Source organism: Sciurus vulgaris (assembly GCF_902686455.1).
Source record: "Sciurus vulgaris genome assembly, chromosome: 12".
Classification (NCBI taxonomy): Eukaryota; Metazoa; Chordata; class Mammalia; order Rodentia; family Sciuridae; genus Sciurus; species Sciurus vulgaris.
This window is the reverse complement of record NC_136473.1, coordinates 95,713,556-95,735,393: the sequence shown is the minus strand read 5'-3', so window position 1 is coordinate 95,735,393 and position 21,838 is coordinate 95,713,556. Positions and strand designations below refer to the sequence as shown.

General features: G+C 38.2%; 1 protein-coding gene across 5 annotated transcripts in view; it reads left to right on the top strand.

Moving 5' to 3' along the window:
* Positions 1–21,838, top strand: part of LOC306642182 (cytosolic phospholipase A2-like) — a 106,198-nt gene that overhangs the window by 21,573 nt on the left and 62,787 nt on the right. Inside the window, exons 1-2 of one of the 5 annotated variants that reach the window (XM_079107746.1) lie at positions 14,152–14,247; positions 18,432–18,512. The exons of 2 other annotated variants lie outside the window; for them this stretch is intronic. The gene's annotated coding sequence lies outside the window, so the exon portion shown is untranslated. Of the gene's footprint in view, positions 1–14,131; positions 14,248–18,431; positions 18,513–21,838 lie in introns of those variants that run through there. 2 more of the 5 variants (XM_079107748.1, XM_079107745.1) reach the window with 2 other exon arrangements.

The window sequence follows — 21,838 nt, the reverse complement described above, 5'->3', positions numbered from 1 at the left end:
GGATGGTTTGACATCCTGCTCAACATACTTTTCACCCCTTTTATTCTTTGCCACAAATACACACCAATTTTTTTTTAAGTGTTCTTTTTCATTAAATATTTTTTTAGATGTTGATAGATCCTTATTTTCTTCATTTATTTATATGTGGTACTGAGAATCCAACCCAGTGCCTCACACATGCTAGGCAAGCGCTCTACCACTAAGCCACAACCTCAGTCCCCAAACGAATTCTTTTTATCTTGCTATGCAAAAGGGAATAGATTACAAGTCTTTAAACTACATAAGTTGAAAAAGTACCGAAAATATTTTAAACCTAATTTCCTTCCCACTGAAGAAAGAATGCACATTCTGTAAGAAAGAGAAGGTCAAGAAAAGCATGTGATGCTTTATGTTTGGCACTAAAGCATGGAGTCCCCAAGCAGAGCCATCTGCACCTGACCCACTGAGCAGGCGCAGGCGACCTCTGTAAAAACTCCATGCAACAAACAGAAACAGGAACAGTACATCAGTGTCATGTTCTAGGCTGTTGGTGGAATATGAGTTCTCAGCTGTGCTTCACAACACCTTTGGAAATAGTTATTTTATTTAGGTCTTCGTTCAGGTTTTCTTAAAAACTTGCTGGATGCCAGACAATATGGGGTCTACTCAGGATTGACAGTCGCATGAGACACGGCTTCTGCCCTCCAGGGGCTCACTGTCTTGGTTGGCATGGAGAGAAGAGGAGTATTGGTGACACACAAGATATGGAGGTGAAAGGTAAAGAGATTAGGATTTGGTGAAATGCAGCCACACTAAGTAGTCACCACAACAAACGACATTGCATAGTGCCATTAATAACTAAGATATAGTTTTATTTGAGGTTTTTATTTTTCATTTTCTGAGAAGATGTAAAATTGTAATAGAAGATTAAATATAAAGATTAAAAACATAAGTGATAAGATCTAGCTTAAAATACATGCCGTACAGTTAGGAAAAACAAATACATATGCTCTGTAACATAAAAAAATAGAAACCAACACTGTTAGAATATCAATTTAGCACAGCTTGAATAAACTGCCTAAGGACACCAATTACAAAGCACTCTCATTTGAAAGTGATTAGAAAAGACTTTGAGAATAGGGGAGTTTTAAACCAGAACCTCAAGGGTGTGGTGGAAATACAGTCTAATCCTACAGATAAGTCGAGGTAGTGGCCTACCTTAAGAAACAAGGGCAATTATTAGTAGGTCTGGCAGAAGGGCGACAATAGAATGTTAACTAAAAAACAGGTGGGCGAAATTGCTGATGAATACGTCTTGGGGTGTGGAAGACAATGGGTGACCTGGAGCTGTAGGTTTATGTGGCTCTAGGGACTCATGTGGAAGCCAATGGGGAGGTCTTGAGATTTAAACTAGCAGTCTACTGAAAACAGGAATCCAGTGGCTCCAAGTCTAGGGAGCTGGAATTTCTGATCAGAAGTCAGCTGGCAGCTGTAGAGGTATTCATTTATTCATTCATTATTCTGATGCTTATTATGTTCCACAAAAATGTTCTGGACACTGCAGGTACCACAGGGAACAAAACAGCTGAGGCCCCAAACCAGCGAAAGAAATAAAACACAAACAGGCAACAAAGAAATACACAAATGAGAAAATTAGCAGGTAACTTCAAGGTAGAAAGTAAAAGTGAATAACAGGGAAGAGAGAGGGACTGAGTTGTTCTTGTAAATTTGTGGGGGGGGGGGGTGGGGGAAGGAGGCTGGAGGAAAAAGCTCTTTGAGGTGACATTTAAACTAAGACCTAAAGTTAGGGTTGTGTGTCTGGGAAGATCACAGTCTGCTGGAGCAATTCCCAGAAGATAGACAAAATCTGAAACCCTGGGAGGCCAGTGTGGTCAAGAGCCAGATGGGTAAGGAGCCTATGAGGAAGGGCCTCAGGAACTGAGGGCACAGCCTGAGGGGTCAGAAGGATAGAACCAGCTCAGAGGGAAGGGTCCGGGGCCTGGATGTGGGCATAGCTGTGGGATTCAGTCATAGATAATTGAGCAGCTAGAATTTAGTACAGTTTGCTGGAAGTAAGGTAACAGGAAGCTAGCTTGGAACTGAGGCCAGAAATGGTGCAGAGCTTCACAATCCTCCTCCTCATCATTATTACAGTAATCCCCTTGTCTACCCCTGACAGCCTGCTGTTTCTTCCCTTTGCTTCATAACTTTTACTCATCTTTACCTGTTGATTGAAATCAAGTGAACCGTCCTCCTTGACAGAGTTTAAGAATCCCCACTCAGGGTACCCCGAACCCACAGCATAGTCACATGGCTTCATGTTGGTGTGTTCATATGTTACTACCCGCGTGAGGATTTTCAGGGTGAGGGATGAAGTCTTTGAAGTCTTATTTATCTTCTTTATTTACCAAGTAACTTACATAATATCTAGGATGAGCAAGGGCTCAGTAGGTGAGGGATCATTTTGTTGATTGAATACATGAATGAAAGAGTAAGAGATGATGGCTTACTCAAATCCTTTGTGAAGTATATGAAGTAACAGTAGTTAGGATGTATGAGTGTCTCTGATTTCTGCCAGGTGCTTCACATGCATTACGGAAATTCTCATGCAACTCAATTCAATATAGAGTGGAATCATTTACCTTAGGGATCAATAAATTGCAGCTCAAAATAAGTTAAGAGTGGCAGCAAGGCCACACAACTAGTGGTGGGTGAGGCTAGGAAACATGTTGGTTTTTTTCCCTTACTTTATACGTCCTCTAGTTTGCCAGGTAACTGTGGATGGGGATGGGTCAATAGATGTGTCTGCAGGGAGGACAATTTCCCACTGTAGAGCAGGCAGTTCCTGATTGCTATGATTTTTTTTTTTTTTTGGTTTAGTTCAATAGGCAATTGAAGAGCCAGTTAAGTGGTAGGATAAATATGTTATGATGGAAATGATCCTTGAAATGATTTTCCCCATTGTTTGGCTACTCTGTAAAAGCCTGAATTACAGGGAGACCAGTTAGGAGTTGATGTTGACCCTCCAGCTGTGGAGTTATGAAGAAACAGAGTGGTGGCCCTAGAAATAGAAGAGGAAAAAATAATTTTGGAGATATTGAGTAGGAAAAAAATGATAAAACTTAAAGCCTCATTAGATACGGATAGCAAAGAGGGTTCATTCAAGCATGACTTTGGGATTAAGAGCCTATGAATTTCAGGAGCATTAAGGGCTTTGGGATGGCCTCTAATTGGAGGGAAGTACAAAATGCCACTTGCATTCTTTGCAGCTTTTAGATATTCTAATGTATCTTTATGGATCTTGGGATGGTAAGTGTGTATCAGTGCACGACCCATGTCTCCGTTCCTCACCTAAGGACAGGTGAAGAGATTTCTTAGGTGATTTTGAGGGTCACTCTGTTCTTTCAATTATAAGATTCTTGTAAATCAGAGCTGTTTCCTTTCCTTTAACTATACTTCCCTTTTCTTCTCTCTTTTTATTTCAAAAGGATGGCCCTGAAAGTGATCATTATCCGGATATACAAGTATGTTTTAAAAACAAGAATATAATTAGACATCTCTCCAGGATTTGATATACACAAAGTGCATTTTTTAGTTTCCAGGGCCTGGAAATGTTTGTGGCTGCTTCTTGACTTCAGTGAGCATTGCTCAACAGAACCACCTGATTTTTATTTCCTTTCTTTTTTTTTTTCTTTATTATTATTGCAGAGGATGAGACTGATATGTTTGCTATTGTGGTTTCCTCTTCGGCAATCATCTGATAAAATGCACCTTCTGTTTATCCTCATTTCAGTCATTTCCCTGTGACTTGCCTTTCAGGAATGGGCAAGAAATCCTGCTATCTTCAATCATCCAGTTCGGGTTTGTTTCCACTTCTTAAAAGTTCTTTCTAGAACCTCCATGTGAGAAACAGCCATATCAGTTTTTGTTAATTACGAACAGAATGTTAGAGTAGTGCCTTATCTTTTAAAAGACAGGGTTAAAACAGAATGAAGAAGCGTGATTTGGCAACACTAAGGAAAGAAAACATGCTATCATGTTAAAAGCAGGGCAGTGGAGACTTGGAAGTTGGGATGTTGTCCTACTACATTGTGTTTGGAATTAGCTGAAGTGATTTTGTTGAGTCTAATATTCAGAATAACAATATAACAAGCGAAGAGGGTTTAGAAGGCTAAGTAGAAGGAATTCATGCACTTGAAAATATTGTTTGAATACCAATTATTAACATTTGGAGGCCTCATGTTAGGCATTGACTGTACAGTGTAATCAAAATAGTCTCTGTCCTCCCAGAGCTTATTAAGACGGGATGAAGGACAGGGGTGTGACTAGGGGCAGAGAAAGGAGGGTATTGACCTGATAAGATCTTTTAGAAGGAAGTAGTCTTGTACTGGGATTGAACCCAGGGCATTGTGCCTGCTAGGTGAGCTCTATGCCACTGAGCTCCATCCCCAGCCCTCTTTATCTTAGTTTGAGACTGCGTTTCCCTAAATTGCCCCGGCTGGCCTAGAATCTTCCTGCCTCTGTTCTTTCAAGTATCTGGAATGTATAGCCTGTGCCACCAGGTCGGGCTTAGAAGGAAGACATCTGCAAAGTGAAAATCGAAAATTAAGTAGCAAGATAGAGTTCTGGGGAAAGGAAGAGAATACATGCGAAAATAGTACAACCCATGTGCATATTGTGCTTTCTTGAAATTTAAAGAAGTCCACCCTAGCTCTGGATAAAGCGGAAGGTGAGACCAAGTGAGGTCAGATCCGGGCCAGGTATTTTGAGACCATGTTGAAGAGAACAGGTGCATTCCAAAGGAAATGGAGAACTGCTGGGTGAAGGGACTAGAGAGGATTTGTGACAGACATGTTAGCTGCTGATCACTCTCTGAGGGGAGAGAGGTACATGCCATCACACCCGGTGAATTCTTCCCTCTTGATCTCTTGTGATGTGAGATGGCAAATGTTTACATTGCTGGAAGAGTTTGAACTTCTGAAAAGCTTTGAAACCACAGTCCCCAGACTTTTGGATATTACGACTCTGGAAATCTCTTCTTTCTCCATTCCACCAAAAACAAACAAATGAACACCAACCTCAATAGAACTGCGAATGCCATTTTAACACCAAGGTTTGAGAAGGACATAATCTCACTGTAAATTGTAAGCCTTCTAATTTCCTTGAAAGAAAAGTTAATAATATCATTTATGTGATCTCCTCTTTTACTAGTGTGTTCAAAAACCTGTAACATTTTGTCACTTCAACAATGGCCCTGGGACCGAGTTTTGGAAACTCAATTCTACTTATAGCAGAAACAGTATGGAAACAGGTACTGCCTTTACCTGTGAACCCAGTATGTCCAAGGTCACTTGGAGTTAAAATGTACCTTAATTCCATAGGTGTGCCCTTCGGGATTGAGTGTCATTCATCTGTCTCTTAGGGAGGAAGGAGTGTTAATTGGTCTTTCAGCAGGAGAGAGCAGATGTTTATCAGAGTGTTCCTGTGCGTGATGACTACTAAATTTGTAAATATACCTCAGCTAATGCCTTGATGACCAATCTTGTAAGTCACCAGGTTTTCTTATAAATATTAAGAAGTGGCCTCAGAATAGGAACAGAAACTGAAAACATTCTTTAAGACTTCCCTAACTTGTGGTATTTTTCTAAGGAACATACAAACAAAATAAAATGTGTGTGTGTGTGTGTATAAATATAAATTTAGATCGAACCTATTTATATACTGTACAGTATAAAATATACAAATATCATTTGTGTAATAACATGACTCTCTCTGAAAATGTTTATTTGTATAGTAGGCATGGCATTTTTATTTTTACAAAAAAAAGTGAAGAGGATGAGAAAAGTCAATGAGTAAAGACTTCTTTATTCTTAATGAATTCATTTTGTATGAGCTTTGGTAAAAGGCAAATGTGGTGCCCATTTCTATTTAAAGCAGACTTAAGAAGATTTTTAGTACCAACCTGGAGAATGGTAAGATGTGAACATTTCCCACGAGCATACCAAAAATAGTTCCCAGAAACTTAAACTTGCTTTCTTCATCATTCCTTACTTATCTTAAAAGTGAAACCATTTTCATTAGATTAAATTTTACTTATGCAAAATGGTAAAGTTGGCTAACTTTATTTTAAGTTATTGCTATGATATGGATCTGGACTGTACCCCCAAAAGCCTGCCCATGGTTTGAAAACACGATCCCCTGTGCAGCAAGGTTCAGAGGTGAAATTTTTAGGCAATGATTAGGGCTCGGACCTCATCAGTGGATTAATCCACTGATAGCTGAATGGATTACTGGGTAGTAACGATAGGCCAGTGGGCATGGCGAGAGGAAGTAGTCACTGTGGGTGAAGGATATGGGAGGGAGGGAAAGAGAAGCCAAAACTTTGATCCTTTTGCAAATAATTTGTCTCTGGGTGACAGTGAAACTACACATCAATCTTGTCCCCCTGTCAATACAATGACCCCAGGAGGCCAGATGAGCACTGGACTCTGAACTGAGTCCTCCATTCCTGCCCTGAAAAAACATTGCCTACTTAAAAACTGCAAAGTAAAAACAGGTTCCAGGTGTTTGCAACCTTTTGCCCACGTCCTGTTAAAGTCTTCCAGGACGAAGATACCTCCCAATGGAATCTATATAAACCCATGCCTCCCCTGTAATCGGGGCCATCTTCTACCCAGAAAGTGAGGCTCTCTGATGCTGAAGAAAGGCTTTGCTGAATTCATGAGGTCTTCATCATCCATCTGGGTCACTCTTGAGCTTGCAGGGGGCATGACCTTAGAGATTATATCTTGTCTCTAGTCTCTTCCTTCATATCTCTCTCTCTCTCTCTCTCTCTCTCTCTCTCTCTCTCTCTCTCTCTGTCACTCACTCACACACACACACACACACACACACACAGTCTCACTCTGCTTCCCAGCTGCCATGAGCTGAACAGCTTTCCCCTGCAATACCTTTCTGCCATGAATTTTCTGCCTCACCTCACAGAGCGTTGGGGCTGACTGACCAGGGACTGAGAACTCTGAAACCATGAATCTAAAATAAACTTTTTCTTCTCAAAGTGCCTTGTTAGTAGGTATTTTGGTCATAGTGACAAAAGCAAAAGCTGACCAACATAGCTGCTAGTATTGTAGTTTGTTCATCAGTTAATGAACAAAAATCCATGAACTTTGAAACCAGGAAAACAGGAGTTTGGACCTCTACTCTGACACTTAGTGAGTTACCTTAGGCAATTAATTAATTTAGGATACCTGGGATTGAACCCAGTGGCACTGGACCACTGAGCCACACCCTCAGCCCTATTTTGTATTTTATTTAGAGACAGGGTCTCACTGAGTTGCTTAGAGCCTCAAGCAACTGTCTGGCTTTGAAGTCTTGATCCTTCTGTCTCAGCTCCCAAGCAGCTGGGATTACAGGAGTGTGCCACCGTGCCTGGCTTCTTTAATTTATGGTTTACTTTTTTATTTATAAAGTGGGTTAATGCCCTGCTGCTGTGCAACTGAAACTAAAGGAGATAGTTCACACATATTTTCTGGGCTCCTAGTAAATGGTTGCTCCTCTCATGCTCATTCTCCCTATTCTAGCATCCAGCCCTGCCTTTCTGCCTATGTTTTTGCAGATACTCAGAATCTTCTCCATCCACCTGCCTGATCCAGTCCCTTCTCACGAAAAGACATACAACTGTTAACATTCTCATTATACTTACATCAGAACTTGTTTCTTCAGTTAATTGTGGATTTGAACTGAGGTTGAGCTTCCAATGTTTTGTCAAGGTTTTATTTGTGATAGTGAAAAAACTGGACATGGCATAACATCTTCAAATAAGTGTGGTGGTGCACGCCTGTAATCTCAGTGGCTCTGGAGGCTGAGACAGGAGGATAGAAAGTTGGAGACTGACCTCAGCAACTTAGCAAGACCCTGTTTCAAAATAAAAAGTAAAAAGGGCTGGGGGTGTGACTCAGTGGATGAGTGCCCCTGGGTTCAGTCCTTGTTATCAAAAAAAAAAAAAAAAGTTACACTTTATTATAGTCTTATATATTGCAATGTTATGCAACCATTAAAATATCTTATTATCATAGAAAGATGCTTCTGATGTGCTGTGGATAGGAAAAATTAGAGATTATAAAGTGATGTGTAATCCTATTAAAGTTATATCTGTACACACAGAATAAGAAATCAAAATGACAAACAATGAAATATCAACCATATGTCATGTCTGGGAGGTAAGGCATGTGATTTTATTCCCTCTCTCTTGTAAAACTAGGTACAGGGGCATGATTTCTGTAACAAAGGACAAAGTGCCACATTTATTTTAGTAAGTTAAAATTAAACTCTTCCTAGACCCCATTGGATAAGAAATTGAACTTCAGGCATTTTTGAAACTTCTCTCCCCTTCATATTCTCCAAGTTTTGTAAGTGTCCTATGGATTTAGGAACGTCCCTGACATTTAAATAGAATCTCTGGTTTTATTCTATAATGATTCCCAAGGATGACCAATGTTGAAACCACATCACTCCTTGGAATTTAAGAGATATTTTCTTGCCTCTGCACCAGACTTGAATCTAGGGAACTCCTGAAAATATAGTCCAATATTACCATGGGCCCCATACATTTCACAATCTCAAGTCTCCTCATTCCATCTCAAATTATTTTTCAAATTTTCATAGGGCAAAACTAAGTAAGAATAAACTGACTCATTCAGGCACTATTTTATGAAGTAAGTGGCAAGATTGTTGTAAATCTTAATAAATTTTAAGTGCATCTCAAAAATGCATTACTTGGTATTATATATTACTATGCATTCTGTATTAATATCAATACTATGTATTACTTATAATGTATAATGTAAATCCTTAATTTGAAATTAAATCTCTGAATCATCAATTTATATAAAATTATCTTCTCCCACCACATGGCCAGGTGGCCATGGCCCAGAAGTCTTGCCACCTGCTGTTAACCTAAGCCATACACTGGGAGGGTTTTCTTCCTGAAGCACTCATATATGCCTTTGTGAGGACTTAGAAATAGAGGACACATTTTGCAATGCCAGATCTCCTCTTTTTTCCTCAAATTGTTTTCGCAATTTTAAGTTGGCAAAATCGATCCTAGCTAAGACTAAACTGGCTTACTTGTTTGGCCATAAATCCTCAGGGTAAATGATAATTTGAAGATAAAGTCTTAAATATGAATAAAGTAGTATTAAGTAAAAACTGTGTGAAAGTCATTAAGACCCTAATGCAAGGTCGAGTCTCTGAAACGTCTGTCTTGTACAAATGATCTCCTCCTACCATGTGGTATGCTTTACTAACACAGTTGACTTTTATCCAAGGGTATTAGCACTCTGTTTCCATCTTGATAGGGCTTCCACCCTCCAGATCCCCAGTGTGACAGTGATTCGCTTCATGTTTTGAATATATCCCTTGCTGCTCTAAAACAGACATTTTTTTCTTCTTCCTAACCTTCTCTTCCCCAACCTTCTCCTCCCTGTTCTTCTCACTGGTCTTCTCCTCCCTGATCTTCTCCTGCTCGATCCTCTCCTTCTGAACTTCTCCTCTCCAATCTTGGGAAATAGGTTTCCTCTGAATCACCTTTAAAAATCCTCTGTTCTTCCTGTTAGAGAGAATCCCAGACTCTGGGACAGGAGTCGCCTGTATTTCTCCCTTGTAAGCAAAGCAGTACAATTTCTTTTTCCCTTTTCTCAAAACCTCGTGTTCTTATTGGACTGGCATCAAGGACAGGGACCTTGCTTTTGGGAACACCAGTGCACAATACTTGTTTGACACAGTAATCCTGTTTGTTCTTTCCAGGACCAGGTCTATGCCTTTTTGTTCTATTTAGGGCCTTCAGGGATTGGATGATCTGCTCACTTGGATGAGCATGGATTTTTTTACTTGGTCTTCTGATTTAAATGCTAATCTCTCCAGACTTGGTGGCACATGCCTGTAATCCTAGAAATTTGGGAGGCTGAGGCAGGAGGATTGTGAATTCAATGCCAGCCTCAGCAACTTAGCTCTAAGCAACTTGGTGAGACTATGTCTCAAAGTAAAAAATAAAAAGGGCTGGAAAAGTGGCTTAGTGGTTAAGCACTCCTGGGTTCAATCCCCAGTACTGGGGGAAAAAGCCTAATCTTTTTTGGTAATAGCCTCATGGAAAAACCTGGAAATAGTGTTTTAGTAGTCAATCGGGCATCCCTCAGCCTAGTCAAATGGACCCATAAAATCCAACAATTTTAACGGGATATTAATTAAGAAATATTTAAGTTGGTTAGGCCATCCGTGATTTCCTTAATGGTCCTGTCTCCATGAACAAAACAATTGGATTGTTTTGCTAATTTGGAATAACAGATTAGGATAAATTTTTTTATAGCTGTTTCTGGAATTTTGTTGCTGTGTGTAAAGTATCTCAATGTTTACTTCATGCTAAAAAGTATAGTTGGGTTCAACTGTGGCATTTAAAGCCACATCATAAATGTAATGAAATTAAATCCTGGTATGTGGATTTTTTTATTTGGGTGAAGATTAAGAGTTGTTAGGAAAGCTGGGTCCTTGTCCCTGATGCCAATCTAGTAGCAAAGATACCGTTTCGAGAAAATGGAAAAAGAAGATTTATTGCTTTGCTAGCAAAGGAGAAACACAGGAGACTCCACTCTAGAGTCTGTGGATTCCGCCCATCTGGGGAAGAGGGGGATTTTAAAGAGGTGATGCAAAAGGATACCTTCCATATATCCTCTGTTCTGAGTTGTACTTCACTTGTTAATTTGGCAGATAGTCATTTTTGAGACCTGGAACCATTCCCAAAGTCTGGATTACTTCATTCCTATGGTGCATGTATTCTCAAGGACAGATAACTCTGCCTTGGATGGGGAGAAAGGTAACCCTGTTTCTCTGAGATAAGGGAGGGGGAGAGATTAAGGAGGAGGAGAAAGGGAGGAAGAGAAAGAAATATGTCCCTTTTAAAAATAATCACATCAGGCATGGTTGCACATGCCTGTAATCCCAGGGACTCAGGAGGCTGAGACAGGAGGATTTAAATTTGAGACCAGCCTCAGCAACTTAGTGAGGCCCTAAGCAATTTAGTAAGAGCTGGTCTCAAAGTTTTAAAAAGGACTGGGGATGTGGCTCAGTGGTTAAGCATCCCTGGGTTCAAGTCCTAGTACATATATATAAATTGCAATGGCAGAGAAGCAAGGGCTATATTCAAAGCAAAAAGTGGACCACTGCTACAGAGTTACTTGTGTTTTGTTATATTTCTAATCAGAGAAAAATATCCTATTTATGAAACATGAAGGAAGAAAAGATTTTTTTCCCAAAACTGTTAGTACCTGACAATGTATTTGAAAAAAATCAAATAGCGGAAGTGTCCCTGAAGTTGCTGAGTCACTAGTTTGCAGACATAAATATAGAAATGCTGTTATTATCTTAGCCTGAGACAGCCAAAAGTTCTATAAAAAACCCTCTAGTGACATCTATCAGAGTTCAGCTACTTGAGAAACACTGGAAATTCATTTAGCAATAGTTCTTCCTACTCGGGATTACTTCAAACCAAAGGACACGGGCTCGCACTTTCTCATTGTCGTCAGTACATTTAAATTCCAAGAGCATAAATATCTTTTAAACTCCAAAGTGCCTGCAAGTCAGCCTCCCAGCTGAGTAATTGGGCTTGCATCCACTCTGACAGAAGTGCTAAAACTAGACACGCACTTGCTTTTACCAAATTTAGAGGGATCTTGGAGAGCAGAAAATAAGTCGTTAAATTATGGCCACAAATAGATAAAATGAATGAGGACAACCTAGCTTTGTAAAAAAAATTCTTGAATGTGACTTCTCGGTAAGCCAAAAATTTCTACTGTGTATTACACTGTATTTATTTTGACAGGGTAAATCTTTCTATTTGTACCATATAAAATTGTAATGTGGAATAGAATCTGAAGAGATCCTGATTTAATTTTTACTTCTACCTTACTCGCAAACAAAAAAAGGAATATTTTTAAAGTGTAATGGTATGAGTGAGTAGGCAGTGGAGAAACCCAGATGTCATGGGTATGAGAGTGAACTGGTAAGACTTGCAGGAAGGTGTGTCTGTTAGTGAAGCCTAGGATGATCTTAAGAGCAGAAAAGAGATGCAGAAATAAGATAATGTGTTAGTATATGTAAGAAATAGTGAGGCAACCATAAAAATTAATATTTTGACAGTAAAATGGAAAGAAAAGAAAAATGCAGATACACACACACAAAAGACGATAAAAACAGATGGTGCACAGGGAGTTGTGCACAGGTAGGAAGGATGGGAAAGATGAAGGGGCAAGACAGTGACCTTCGCTGATCCAGAAGGGAATAGTGGAAGGTTCCTAACCCCGGGAACCAGTGAAGTCTAACAGATATTTAGTTGACGTGGGACAAAACTGAAAGGATGGGCAATAAAACTTGCTGTAAGAGAGTATGACATACTGGTAAAACATGGGCTTTGGAGTCGGGCAGACCTTGCTTCACTACTAATTTTGTGTGCTTATGTGAGATGAGGCTAAACAAGTTCTAAACACCAATGTTTAATGTCATAGATGCAGTGGTGGTGATGACAGTGAGCATAGGGTAAGACAAAGGAGCTTGTTCATCAGAATTCTCTAGAAGGAGTAACAATCATATTATTAGTGCTTTCGTTGTTCCAGTTTCTTAAAAACATATCTTTAAAAATTGTGGAGGGAAAGAAAGCTGGATAAAATAGTAATAATCATCTAATATGTCCGTAGAGAAAATTATAGTTTTCACGTTTTAGGTTAAAATGTTGGTGCAGAAGTACAGGTAACTTCTGGTAGATATTTAGCTCTTAGAGCATAGTTCCTCTTGCTCATAAACATTCCCTCTAGAGAGTTATCCTCTCATCATGATATCTGATTCTATTCATGGCACATACATTTAATTAAGGTGCATTTTTTCCTTACCTCTGGTTGCTTTTGTCTTTCCACCAATTTCATTTGTGTAGAAAGGGGCATAAAAAGTAAACTTTCTCTCTTTAGTAATGACACAGATGGTTGCGCTCTGGGGAGAGCTTTCTGGGTGTCAGGTTTAGGATGTTCTGACCTCACATCATAAATGCATTCAACAATCATCCATTGAACTCTGGAGTTCCTAATGTTTTATGGACCTCAGGTGGAAAGAGGGTTTACTAACACAAAAAAGACTGCCTCCAACTGCATGGAATAAAACATTTTTTTTTCTTATATATCCAAATATAACACAGGACCAGGGCTATAATGAGGGTTCTTATTCAAGTGGAATAATTTATTCTACTAGAATAGATTCCTATGGAATTCATTTATTTTTTTCTCAACTGTGGTGCATTTATTTCTTTTTATTTTATTTTTTAAAAACTTTTTACAGACTGCATTTTGATTCCTTGTACACAAATGGGGAACATCATTTCGTTTCCTATGGTTGTGTTGTGTACAACCTATGGAATTTAAAGTGCACTTTTCTTCATATTAGGGTTATCACCATTTAATTTTTTTTTTTTTTTTTTAATTTTTATGGTGCTGGGAATTAGAACCCAGCGCCTTGTGCATGCAAGGCAAGCACCTACAGCTGAGCTATATACCCACCCCAGTATTAGGGTTATTGAGTATTTCAAATTACATTGCAAATTTGCAATTCAACCTGATTTGATTTTTCGAACTATAAATCTCAACATTTGCATTATATTCTTTGAAATGCCTTTAACCTTAAACGTACAAAGGATTATGATTGTCAACTCAGGTGTTCTGCTTTGGGGAGGAATTCTTTGAAGATTTGATTTTTAAAGTGGTCCAATGTTGTTCATTTTAAAAATGTATCCATTTTATGTTTAGGGCTTTTCAAAGAATGCAAAAATGTTCAAGGTTATTCACTATCTTTTCACTTTTGTTCTTACTTGTGTGGAAGAAAGAGGAAGCAGAGTGTGCTTAAGGGAAGAAGCAATTCCACTCCAGAGAAATGCAAAGTCCATGTAATTCAGGAAAAGTTGTTTTATGTATCACTTAAGCATGCTTTCTGACTGCAAACGTCTGATTCTGATAACCGAATATTTATTTTCCAATATCAGCCTTTATGAGAAGAGTTCTCTCTCTTTCTTGTTCTTTCATTCCACCTTAAAACTATCTGTAAAACCCCAAGGAGCCCAGCCCACAGTTTGGCCCCTCCTACCACGGATAAGACTTTCCTGAAGTCCCGGCTGAACAGGGATCCTCACAGAAAATAGAGACACAGAAAAGCCCGAAGATTCTCATGTAACTGGGAACTGTAAGCAATATATTTACTCTTGCCCTGCTGCACTTCTCTCTTCCACTCTCCTTAGCTGGTAGTTTGTAGTCACTTGGAAGGAAGAAAGGACCGGGGGAAACCTGACTCCTTTAACAGGCTGCAAGTCCTTTGCTTTTGAAACGGTGCACAGATCAGGGACTTCAGTTTCCTTCTAACCGATGCAAGTTTGCTTTCCTGGGTGTAAACGCACTGTGGAGTCGAACGATAAGTTTCCTTTGGTTGGAGCCCGGAAATTTGGCGTTCCAGGCAGCAGCGAGGTGGCCTGCGTTATTGTTCCACGTGATGCCACTCAGTAGCTCCCGATGCCCGGACTCCAGTGGGTGCTGTTTGACAGCCCTGGGGATCCTTAGCGACCGCCTTAGTTGACTCATTTAAATTTTATTTGAAAAAAGAGTGGTTTTGGATACTGATGCAAAGAATTCCTGGGTATTTAATGTGCTACACTGTTATGCCAAAGACAGACGGTACTGAAAAATTAAATGTAGACCGCCTGGTCTTCTGATTCACTTTTCCCTTGAGTTATTTGACAGAGCAGGAAAACAGCTCAAGACGAGATGCTTGAAACGATGGGATCAAGTTTCACAGTTAAATTTTGAGTATGAATACTGTTTTAGCAAATTTTGTTTCAAGGAAGGAGGGAGAAAAGGCACTCTTTATGTCTCCTATAACTTCTAATGATGTTAGTCTTAAAAATCACTATTTTTTCACCTCAGAAACTTGGACAGGAAATGCTCCTCATACTGGTCGATAATTTAAGCATTTATTCAGGTAAAGCAGATGGAGAGTATTAGAGGAATCAGATAGAGGCCAGCTCTGAAGTCATACGTACAAACATATTTGGGTATAAGAAGGGTTTGTATTTTATTTTGTTTCTGTTCATTGTATAAATTTGAAATGGTGGCCCAGGAGCTATTTTCAAGAAATCTAGTGAAATAAACCTGGTAAGAGTCTTAAGAATTACATTCCAGAGGTCCTAGGCCTTGCCAGTTAGCTTGGATGTTGGGATGAGAAACAGCCCTTTGTCTCCCCCAGAGCTCAGGAAGAGTTAAATTTTAAATTAAGCAATAGTTGTGAAATGCATAGAGAAGTGTTTAATCTGCATTTACTCAAAGAAGTTTTACAAACTTCCGGTAGGGCAATCATATATGATGGGACAATACCCTGATACTTTTCAACAGTGTGACTTTTTAAGTATTGCACATTTATTTAAAGAAAAATAAAATTATTAAATAGATTTCTTAGCATCTGATAAAGTTCATTCCATTCAGGCAATTTGACCTGTGCTTTTAAACCATCATTGTTTTTCCTAAGGTTGCTACGTAGAAAGCAAAGTCAAAAAATTGAATTAATTACATATTAATGAGATATGTTCTAGGAATAAAAAAAGAGGAAGACAGAATAGTCCTAGTTCCTCTCCTTCTTGTATTTACCGTCATTTTTTCATCTCCTCTTGCTGGCTTATTTTGTAGCTTTACTTGTTTTTAATCTTTTTTCTTTCTTTTTGATCACTGACTCTTACAAATTTTATAACAACTCTGGACCCTTCCCCAGAATATGCATATGTGCCTTTCCAACATACACAGATTTGGAAACACCTTTATGAAGTTCACAAATCTCAAAAGGTAGTTTATGTTGCATTGGAATGGAATATTTTTTAGAACTCTGGAGTTTTCCAATAACATAAAACAATTATTTAGCAAATCATTTCACTTCTAAGCAAGGAATTGTCTAATGATGGGTATTGCAGTATTGGCACTATTGCTTCTTCATCCATATTACAGAATTTCAAGCAACTTGGTGCAATGGGAAAACTATTTGCCTACAAACCAAGTGACCCAGATTCTAGACTCACCCCAAGAATAATCAGTCACATAATAGCAGACTTATCATTTTACGGTAACATCTGTTATTTTTTATTATTTGAATACAGTAAATGAAACGTAACAGGAAAATAAGAGGCAAGTTTTAATTAGAATTTGGCACATTTATTTCTTCTACTTTTTTTCTCCAAAATTCCTAATTGTATATCCCAGAGTGATAATGCTTTATAATATTATTGTTTATTACAAAACTAAATCATGCTTACTGTTTGTTTTGTTAAATATAAAAAGTTGCAAAGAAAAAAATTACCTATAGCTCCCCATAAGGTCACTACTTTTAAAATATCACTCATCCATTTATTCAGTCAATGCATATTTATTGAGTACCCACTGTGCATCAGCATGGACACAAAGAACTCATGTATTTATATGTATTTATGCTCTACACACACTTATGTGTAGATTTACAAAGCTGTGATCACACTGTGCATACTGTTTTATATGGTGCTTCTCTCTCATTCATAAACTTTTCTGTGCAACATGATTTTTGAGTAATGCTACATTTTTTGATTCATTCATATTTTAATTATTACTAAGTTCATAGTATTTGTCAGGCACCATGCAATTGATGACTCTCCATCCATATGAACTAAAGAGGTTCTCACCATATGCAATTTTTAGTCTGTGAACATGTTTAACTGACCAGTCCTAATTTGTTAAATATTTAGGTTGGTTATGATTTTTCCAGGATTATAGATAATATTTAGCCTAGAAGCCTTTGTATACAACTTCTTTGTATACGTCCTTAGGATAGATTCTTCAATATATTAAATATTCTAGCTGCTAACAAAAATTCCACTACTTATAAGTGTAAGACCATAAGCCAAATTATTTTAGCTCATTCCAATGTGGTTTTCTCGAGTGTAAAATAGGGATAATAATAATTGGGTATTTTGAGAATTCTTCAAATGTTCAGCAAAATGTCATAGAATGCAAGTTGTAATTTTTGACATTCTACTCTTGAGAAATATTGTATCCATGTGGAAGTTGTATGAGAGAGGAGAATTTCCCTGGGTCCATGCCAGGTGTTATCACCTAACACAGCAAACAACCAATCAAAACAATTTAGATAATTCTTATATGAAAAGGGGATCTTATTTAAATTTGTATTTTGTTTTAAATTTCTAACATAATAAATATCAACATATATAGCTAATGTAACCCAAGGCCCTTTTGGGTGTCCTCAAAAATTTTGAAGAATGTCAGGGGCCTGAACAATATAGGTGCAATTTTGAACTAGAAGTAGAAATTTTATAAATACTTTTTTTTTCTCATTTTTTTGAAGATTGTCTTTAGTATTTCCTGGAACACTGCCCTTAATAATAGTGAGAATGTATAGAAAGATGAAAGCAAATTGCTTTTCTTTCTCATAGACTCATATTTTATAGAAATTGGGGAAACTGAAGAAAGTTCAGAGAAAATGGTCAAAACTTTTACAGAATCTCCCACAGCTCTGGGGATATTCAGCCTTGCTTAATGTAGAGAAGACAAAGTTAAGACTAAGTTTTGCATGATGATTATTAATAAAAATTTTGGGAGAAGAATAATGTCCATGCTTGTCAAAAACCAACTTTGAATGTGCTTAAGGTCTGGCCAACTCTTCACCTTTTACTTCTTGGCTATTAGAGAAGTAAACAGCTGGGGGAACCAAGAGTAACCGTGGAGTTCTTTCTAGAAAAGACAGTACATAGAGCAGGCCTTGTCTGGGCTTTCTACACCATTATCTGCCCAAGGTGAAATGACATGCACTAGATTTTAGCTGCTCTTGCTATGGAAGCCTCAGTTTTCTTATTCTCTGTATTTTCAATCCACCCTTATAACATTTTCTGAAACTATAGTTTACCTCCCCCGCTTATACTAACGTAAAATAAACACAGATAATAGCTCACTATAAGCAGATGTGTAAAAAAGTACCTACCAGTCTAATCCCTCACTTAATGAATTCAAATGCCTTTAGAGAGACTCAGTGATCTATATCAGAGTTCAGCCTAAACTGGGTCAAAGATGATAAGCCAGATGGCACTCATTTTGCTTGCCACTCCTCAGCACGTACAGCTGTGAATCAGTTGCTCCTTCTTCCTCAATCTTCCTCTTGTTTGCTTAGCTTTTGGAGGCAGGGAAATTTAGATATTTTAGGGAACAGCATGTTTTGAGTTAGAAAACAAGTGTTCATAATATGTGTAATTTTGGTATTCTCTGTGTGTGTCTATGTGTGGGTGTTAGGAAATGAACCCAGAGGTAATCTACCACTAAACTCCATTCCCATCCCTTTTATTTTTCTAGACAGAGCCTCGCTAAATTGCCCAGCCTGGCCTCGAACTTGTGATCCTCCTGCCTGAGCCTCCTGAGTAGCTGGGATTATAGGTGTGTGATACCACACCTGCCTTTAGTTTTCTTCTGTAGTATAGAAAGCTCTTGTGTTTGCAAGACTCAGCTTATATTTGCTTAGTTTATTATTTTGCCATTATTTATTTTATTATTGTTTTCCTGATTATCTAGTTTGAAAAAATGTATCAGAGGGCCAATAATACCTTCCATTTACATAGCACTCTATGACTGATAAAAAGATTGCTTTAGAACTTCATTCATTCCCATAATAAGTATGAGTTGGCAGAACATTTGTCACTATGTACGTTTTATAGATGTGAAAGGGGAGATGTTGAAAAATCAAGTGGCTTTTTATTTCTATAAGTCTTAGGATTTTCATTTTGGTGTATTTTACATGTTACAATTGATTGATTGGTTTGTATTCTGAGTTTTATTTATAACTATTATTTGAGATTGTCAGCATCTTCCTATTAGGGTTAACATCATAAAAATTATAAGGGAGGGTACAGAAAGTACACTGTCCCAAACCAAGTTTCCTTAATAACTCCATTGTTCTGCCTTTGTACCTTGGTTACTGATTGACATAATAGAGGAAGTTGAACCAACACTAAAGAATGATTGAAAAAGTGGTATATGGTTTTTAATTTTGTTTTTTGAAACTACATGGTCTTTTTTACAGATATATATATTTTAAAGAAAATAAAAAATAAGATATTTTATCAAAATTAATATATAGCTGAAGTCATAATTTTAGATCTTGAAGAGAAACACCAGGGCATGTTAGTAGTTTGTGGCATAGTTGTCTACTCTCAGTGTAAAATGGTAAAGCACGTTCAAATGATTTCCTCAAAGTGTTCTTATAGTCTTGACTCTTAGAAGTTGCTTCTGATGCATTTTAGGAAGATTTGGTGCAGCAAAATTCTAATTTGAAAAGTTACTAGGTTAATTAAAGATTTAATTGCAAAGCTATTAGATGGTTACTTGTAATCTATTACTTCATACTTATTTCTGAGCTGGCAGCAAGCAGGAATTTATATTTGAGACAAGTAAAAGTTCATAAGTGAAAATTTTTCTCATCTTTATAATTGTCTGCAGTGATGCCTGTGTTGCCAATGAAAAACAGTGGAAGAATCAATTTTGTAAGATTTGTTGTTTGTAGAAATTCTTACTGTTTAAATTATGTTTCAGATTGCCAAATTGGTTTGTCTAATTAATATCATGCATTAATGAGGCATTAACATACCTTATGATATAGCATATACTTATTAAAATAAGGCATTAGTACTTATTCATAGGGTTAATATTATATGTATTAATATCTGTGTTTATGTATATTAATAAATATGAGTTAATCCATGTTAATTACTTAACATTCAACACTTTATATATTATTTTTTTTGGTACTGGGGGTTGAATTGAGGGGTGTTCTACCAATACATCTCCTGTCTTTTTTATTTTTTATTTTGGGACAGGGTCTTGCTAAATTACTGAGGCTGACCTTGATCCTCCTGGTTCATTCTCCTGAGTGACTGGGATCATAGGTGTGTGCCACTGGCCCAGTACACCTTATGTATTAATGATTAATATTAATTATTTAATATTACACATTAATATATAGTAATAAGGAATTTAATCAGCACATATTAATACGGCAGTAGTCAAAAATTTGTCAATCAAAACCACAATTTAAATAGATAGCAAGAATTTCTGCAAATACTTTTCATCATCACAATGAAAAGAACGTTCTTGTATCAGTTATAATTTTCTGTGAGAAAAAATTGTATCCCTTTTTATTAATGCATATGGCATGCTTAGAGAAGTAATAGGAAAATTTTTATGTTTTTAATAATACTTAGGAAAAGAATAAGTATTGTGTGAAACAATTTAGATACTTTGTTATTCTCCTTTTTCATAAAAGAATTTTGCTTTGTCAGAAATCATTGATCTCCGGGCAGTGTGCAGCTTATTCCTTCACTCATTCAGTAAGTCGTGATTAAAAATGGACCTCCTCACAGGCACCATTGCTGTATTTTGGACATAACTGAGTGAAAAAAGCAGGTGTTCAGGCATTCCCTCTTGGGAGAGACAAAAAGTAAACAAACAGATATTAAGCAAATGGGCTTTAATAATAGAGAGAAACATGAGGAGATGGAACATGGTAAAGATTTGCTGAGAGGTTACCGAAAACCGCCGCTTCTAGCCTGGGTCGCTTCTTGTGGCGCCGCTTCTTGCTCTTTCCGCCCGACCAGCAGGACGAAAGACACGTACTCTTCAGAAGTTCATGAAGCAGCTTCCCGTTTATTCAGATAACACACCCTCAATATATAAGCAGTCTCATGCATAAGCAATTGTAACCAGATATGTCCATCCAATCCTGTTAAAGGTCAAGCGATCACTCGCTCAAGCATACATGTAAAGTATATCTGTCCACGCGCTAGGCGGCTGAACTGATTATCATACAGCCAATTGTAAACGCTTCCTGCCTCTCTCCAGGCATAATCAGGACGCCGTTTGCTCTCTGCCAGTCGCCATCTTTAGATGCATGTGGCATAACCCTGGGCCCCGCGTTTGGCCCGCCACAGGAGGTAATTTTCGCACAGATATGAAGAGATGAGATGCAATGGACAGAAGTGGATGGAATAACAATGTGGACTAAGATGGTGGCCATAGGCAGAGAAGAGAATTTGTAAAGGATACTGCTAAGCAGCAACCAAGAAATTAGATGGAACATAGGGACACAGAATGATGTCATGGGAACAAAGTGGAGAAAGTGGAAACAAAGAGGCTGAGTAAGATGAGCTTAGAAAAGTGGCCAGCATGTCTGAGCGGTTGGAGGTCATTGGTGATCTTGGTGAGGAGTTTCTGTGGAGTGGTGGGGGCAGTAGTGGAGTGGGGTGGGAGTGAACGGGAGCAAGGATGGCAAAGACGTGAGTCCAGGGTGAGCAAATGACTGTTTAGAGAAGTCCGTCAGTGAAAGTCAGCCTAAAAATGGAGATGGAGCAGGGAGAGTAAGTATGGAGTGAATGGAGAGATTCTAACGGGTTTGCCAATCAGATAATCTGATTGAGAAGTAAAGTTTGATGATTCAGGGAAGAAAGTCATGGTCATCAGAGTAAAGCCTTGAGGAAGACAGGGATTTTTCCATCCGGAGAGCTGTGCATGGGGCCAGGTCTGTACCAGGAGGAAGAATGCCACCTCTTTTGTGACAGGAGAAGGACCCAAGTGCAAAGCCAGGGGAGTTTGCAGATTTGCTGATGGGAAGCAGCTTCCCCCTGGTGCTTTCTGTTTTCTCCCATTGAAGAAAGATGAGGTCACAAACTAAGAGTGGGGGTGGGGAGGTGAGAGCCTTGAGGGGAAAAGGG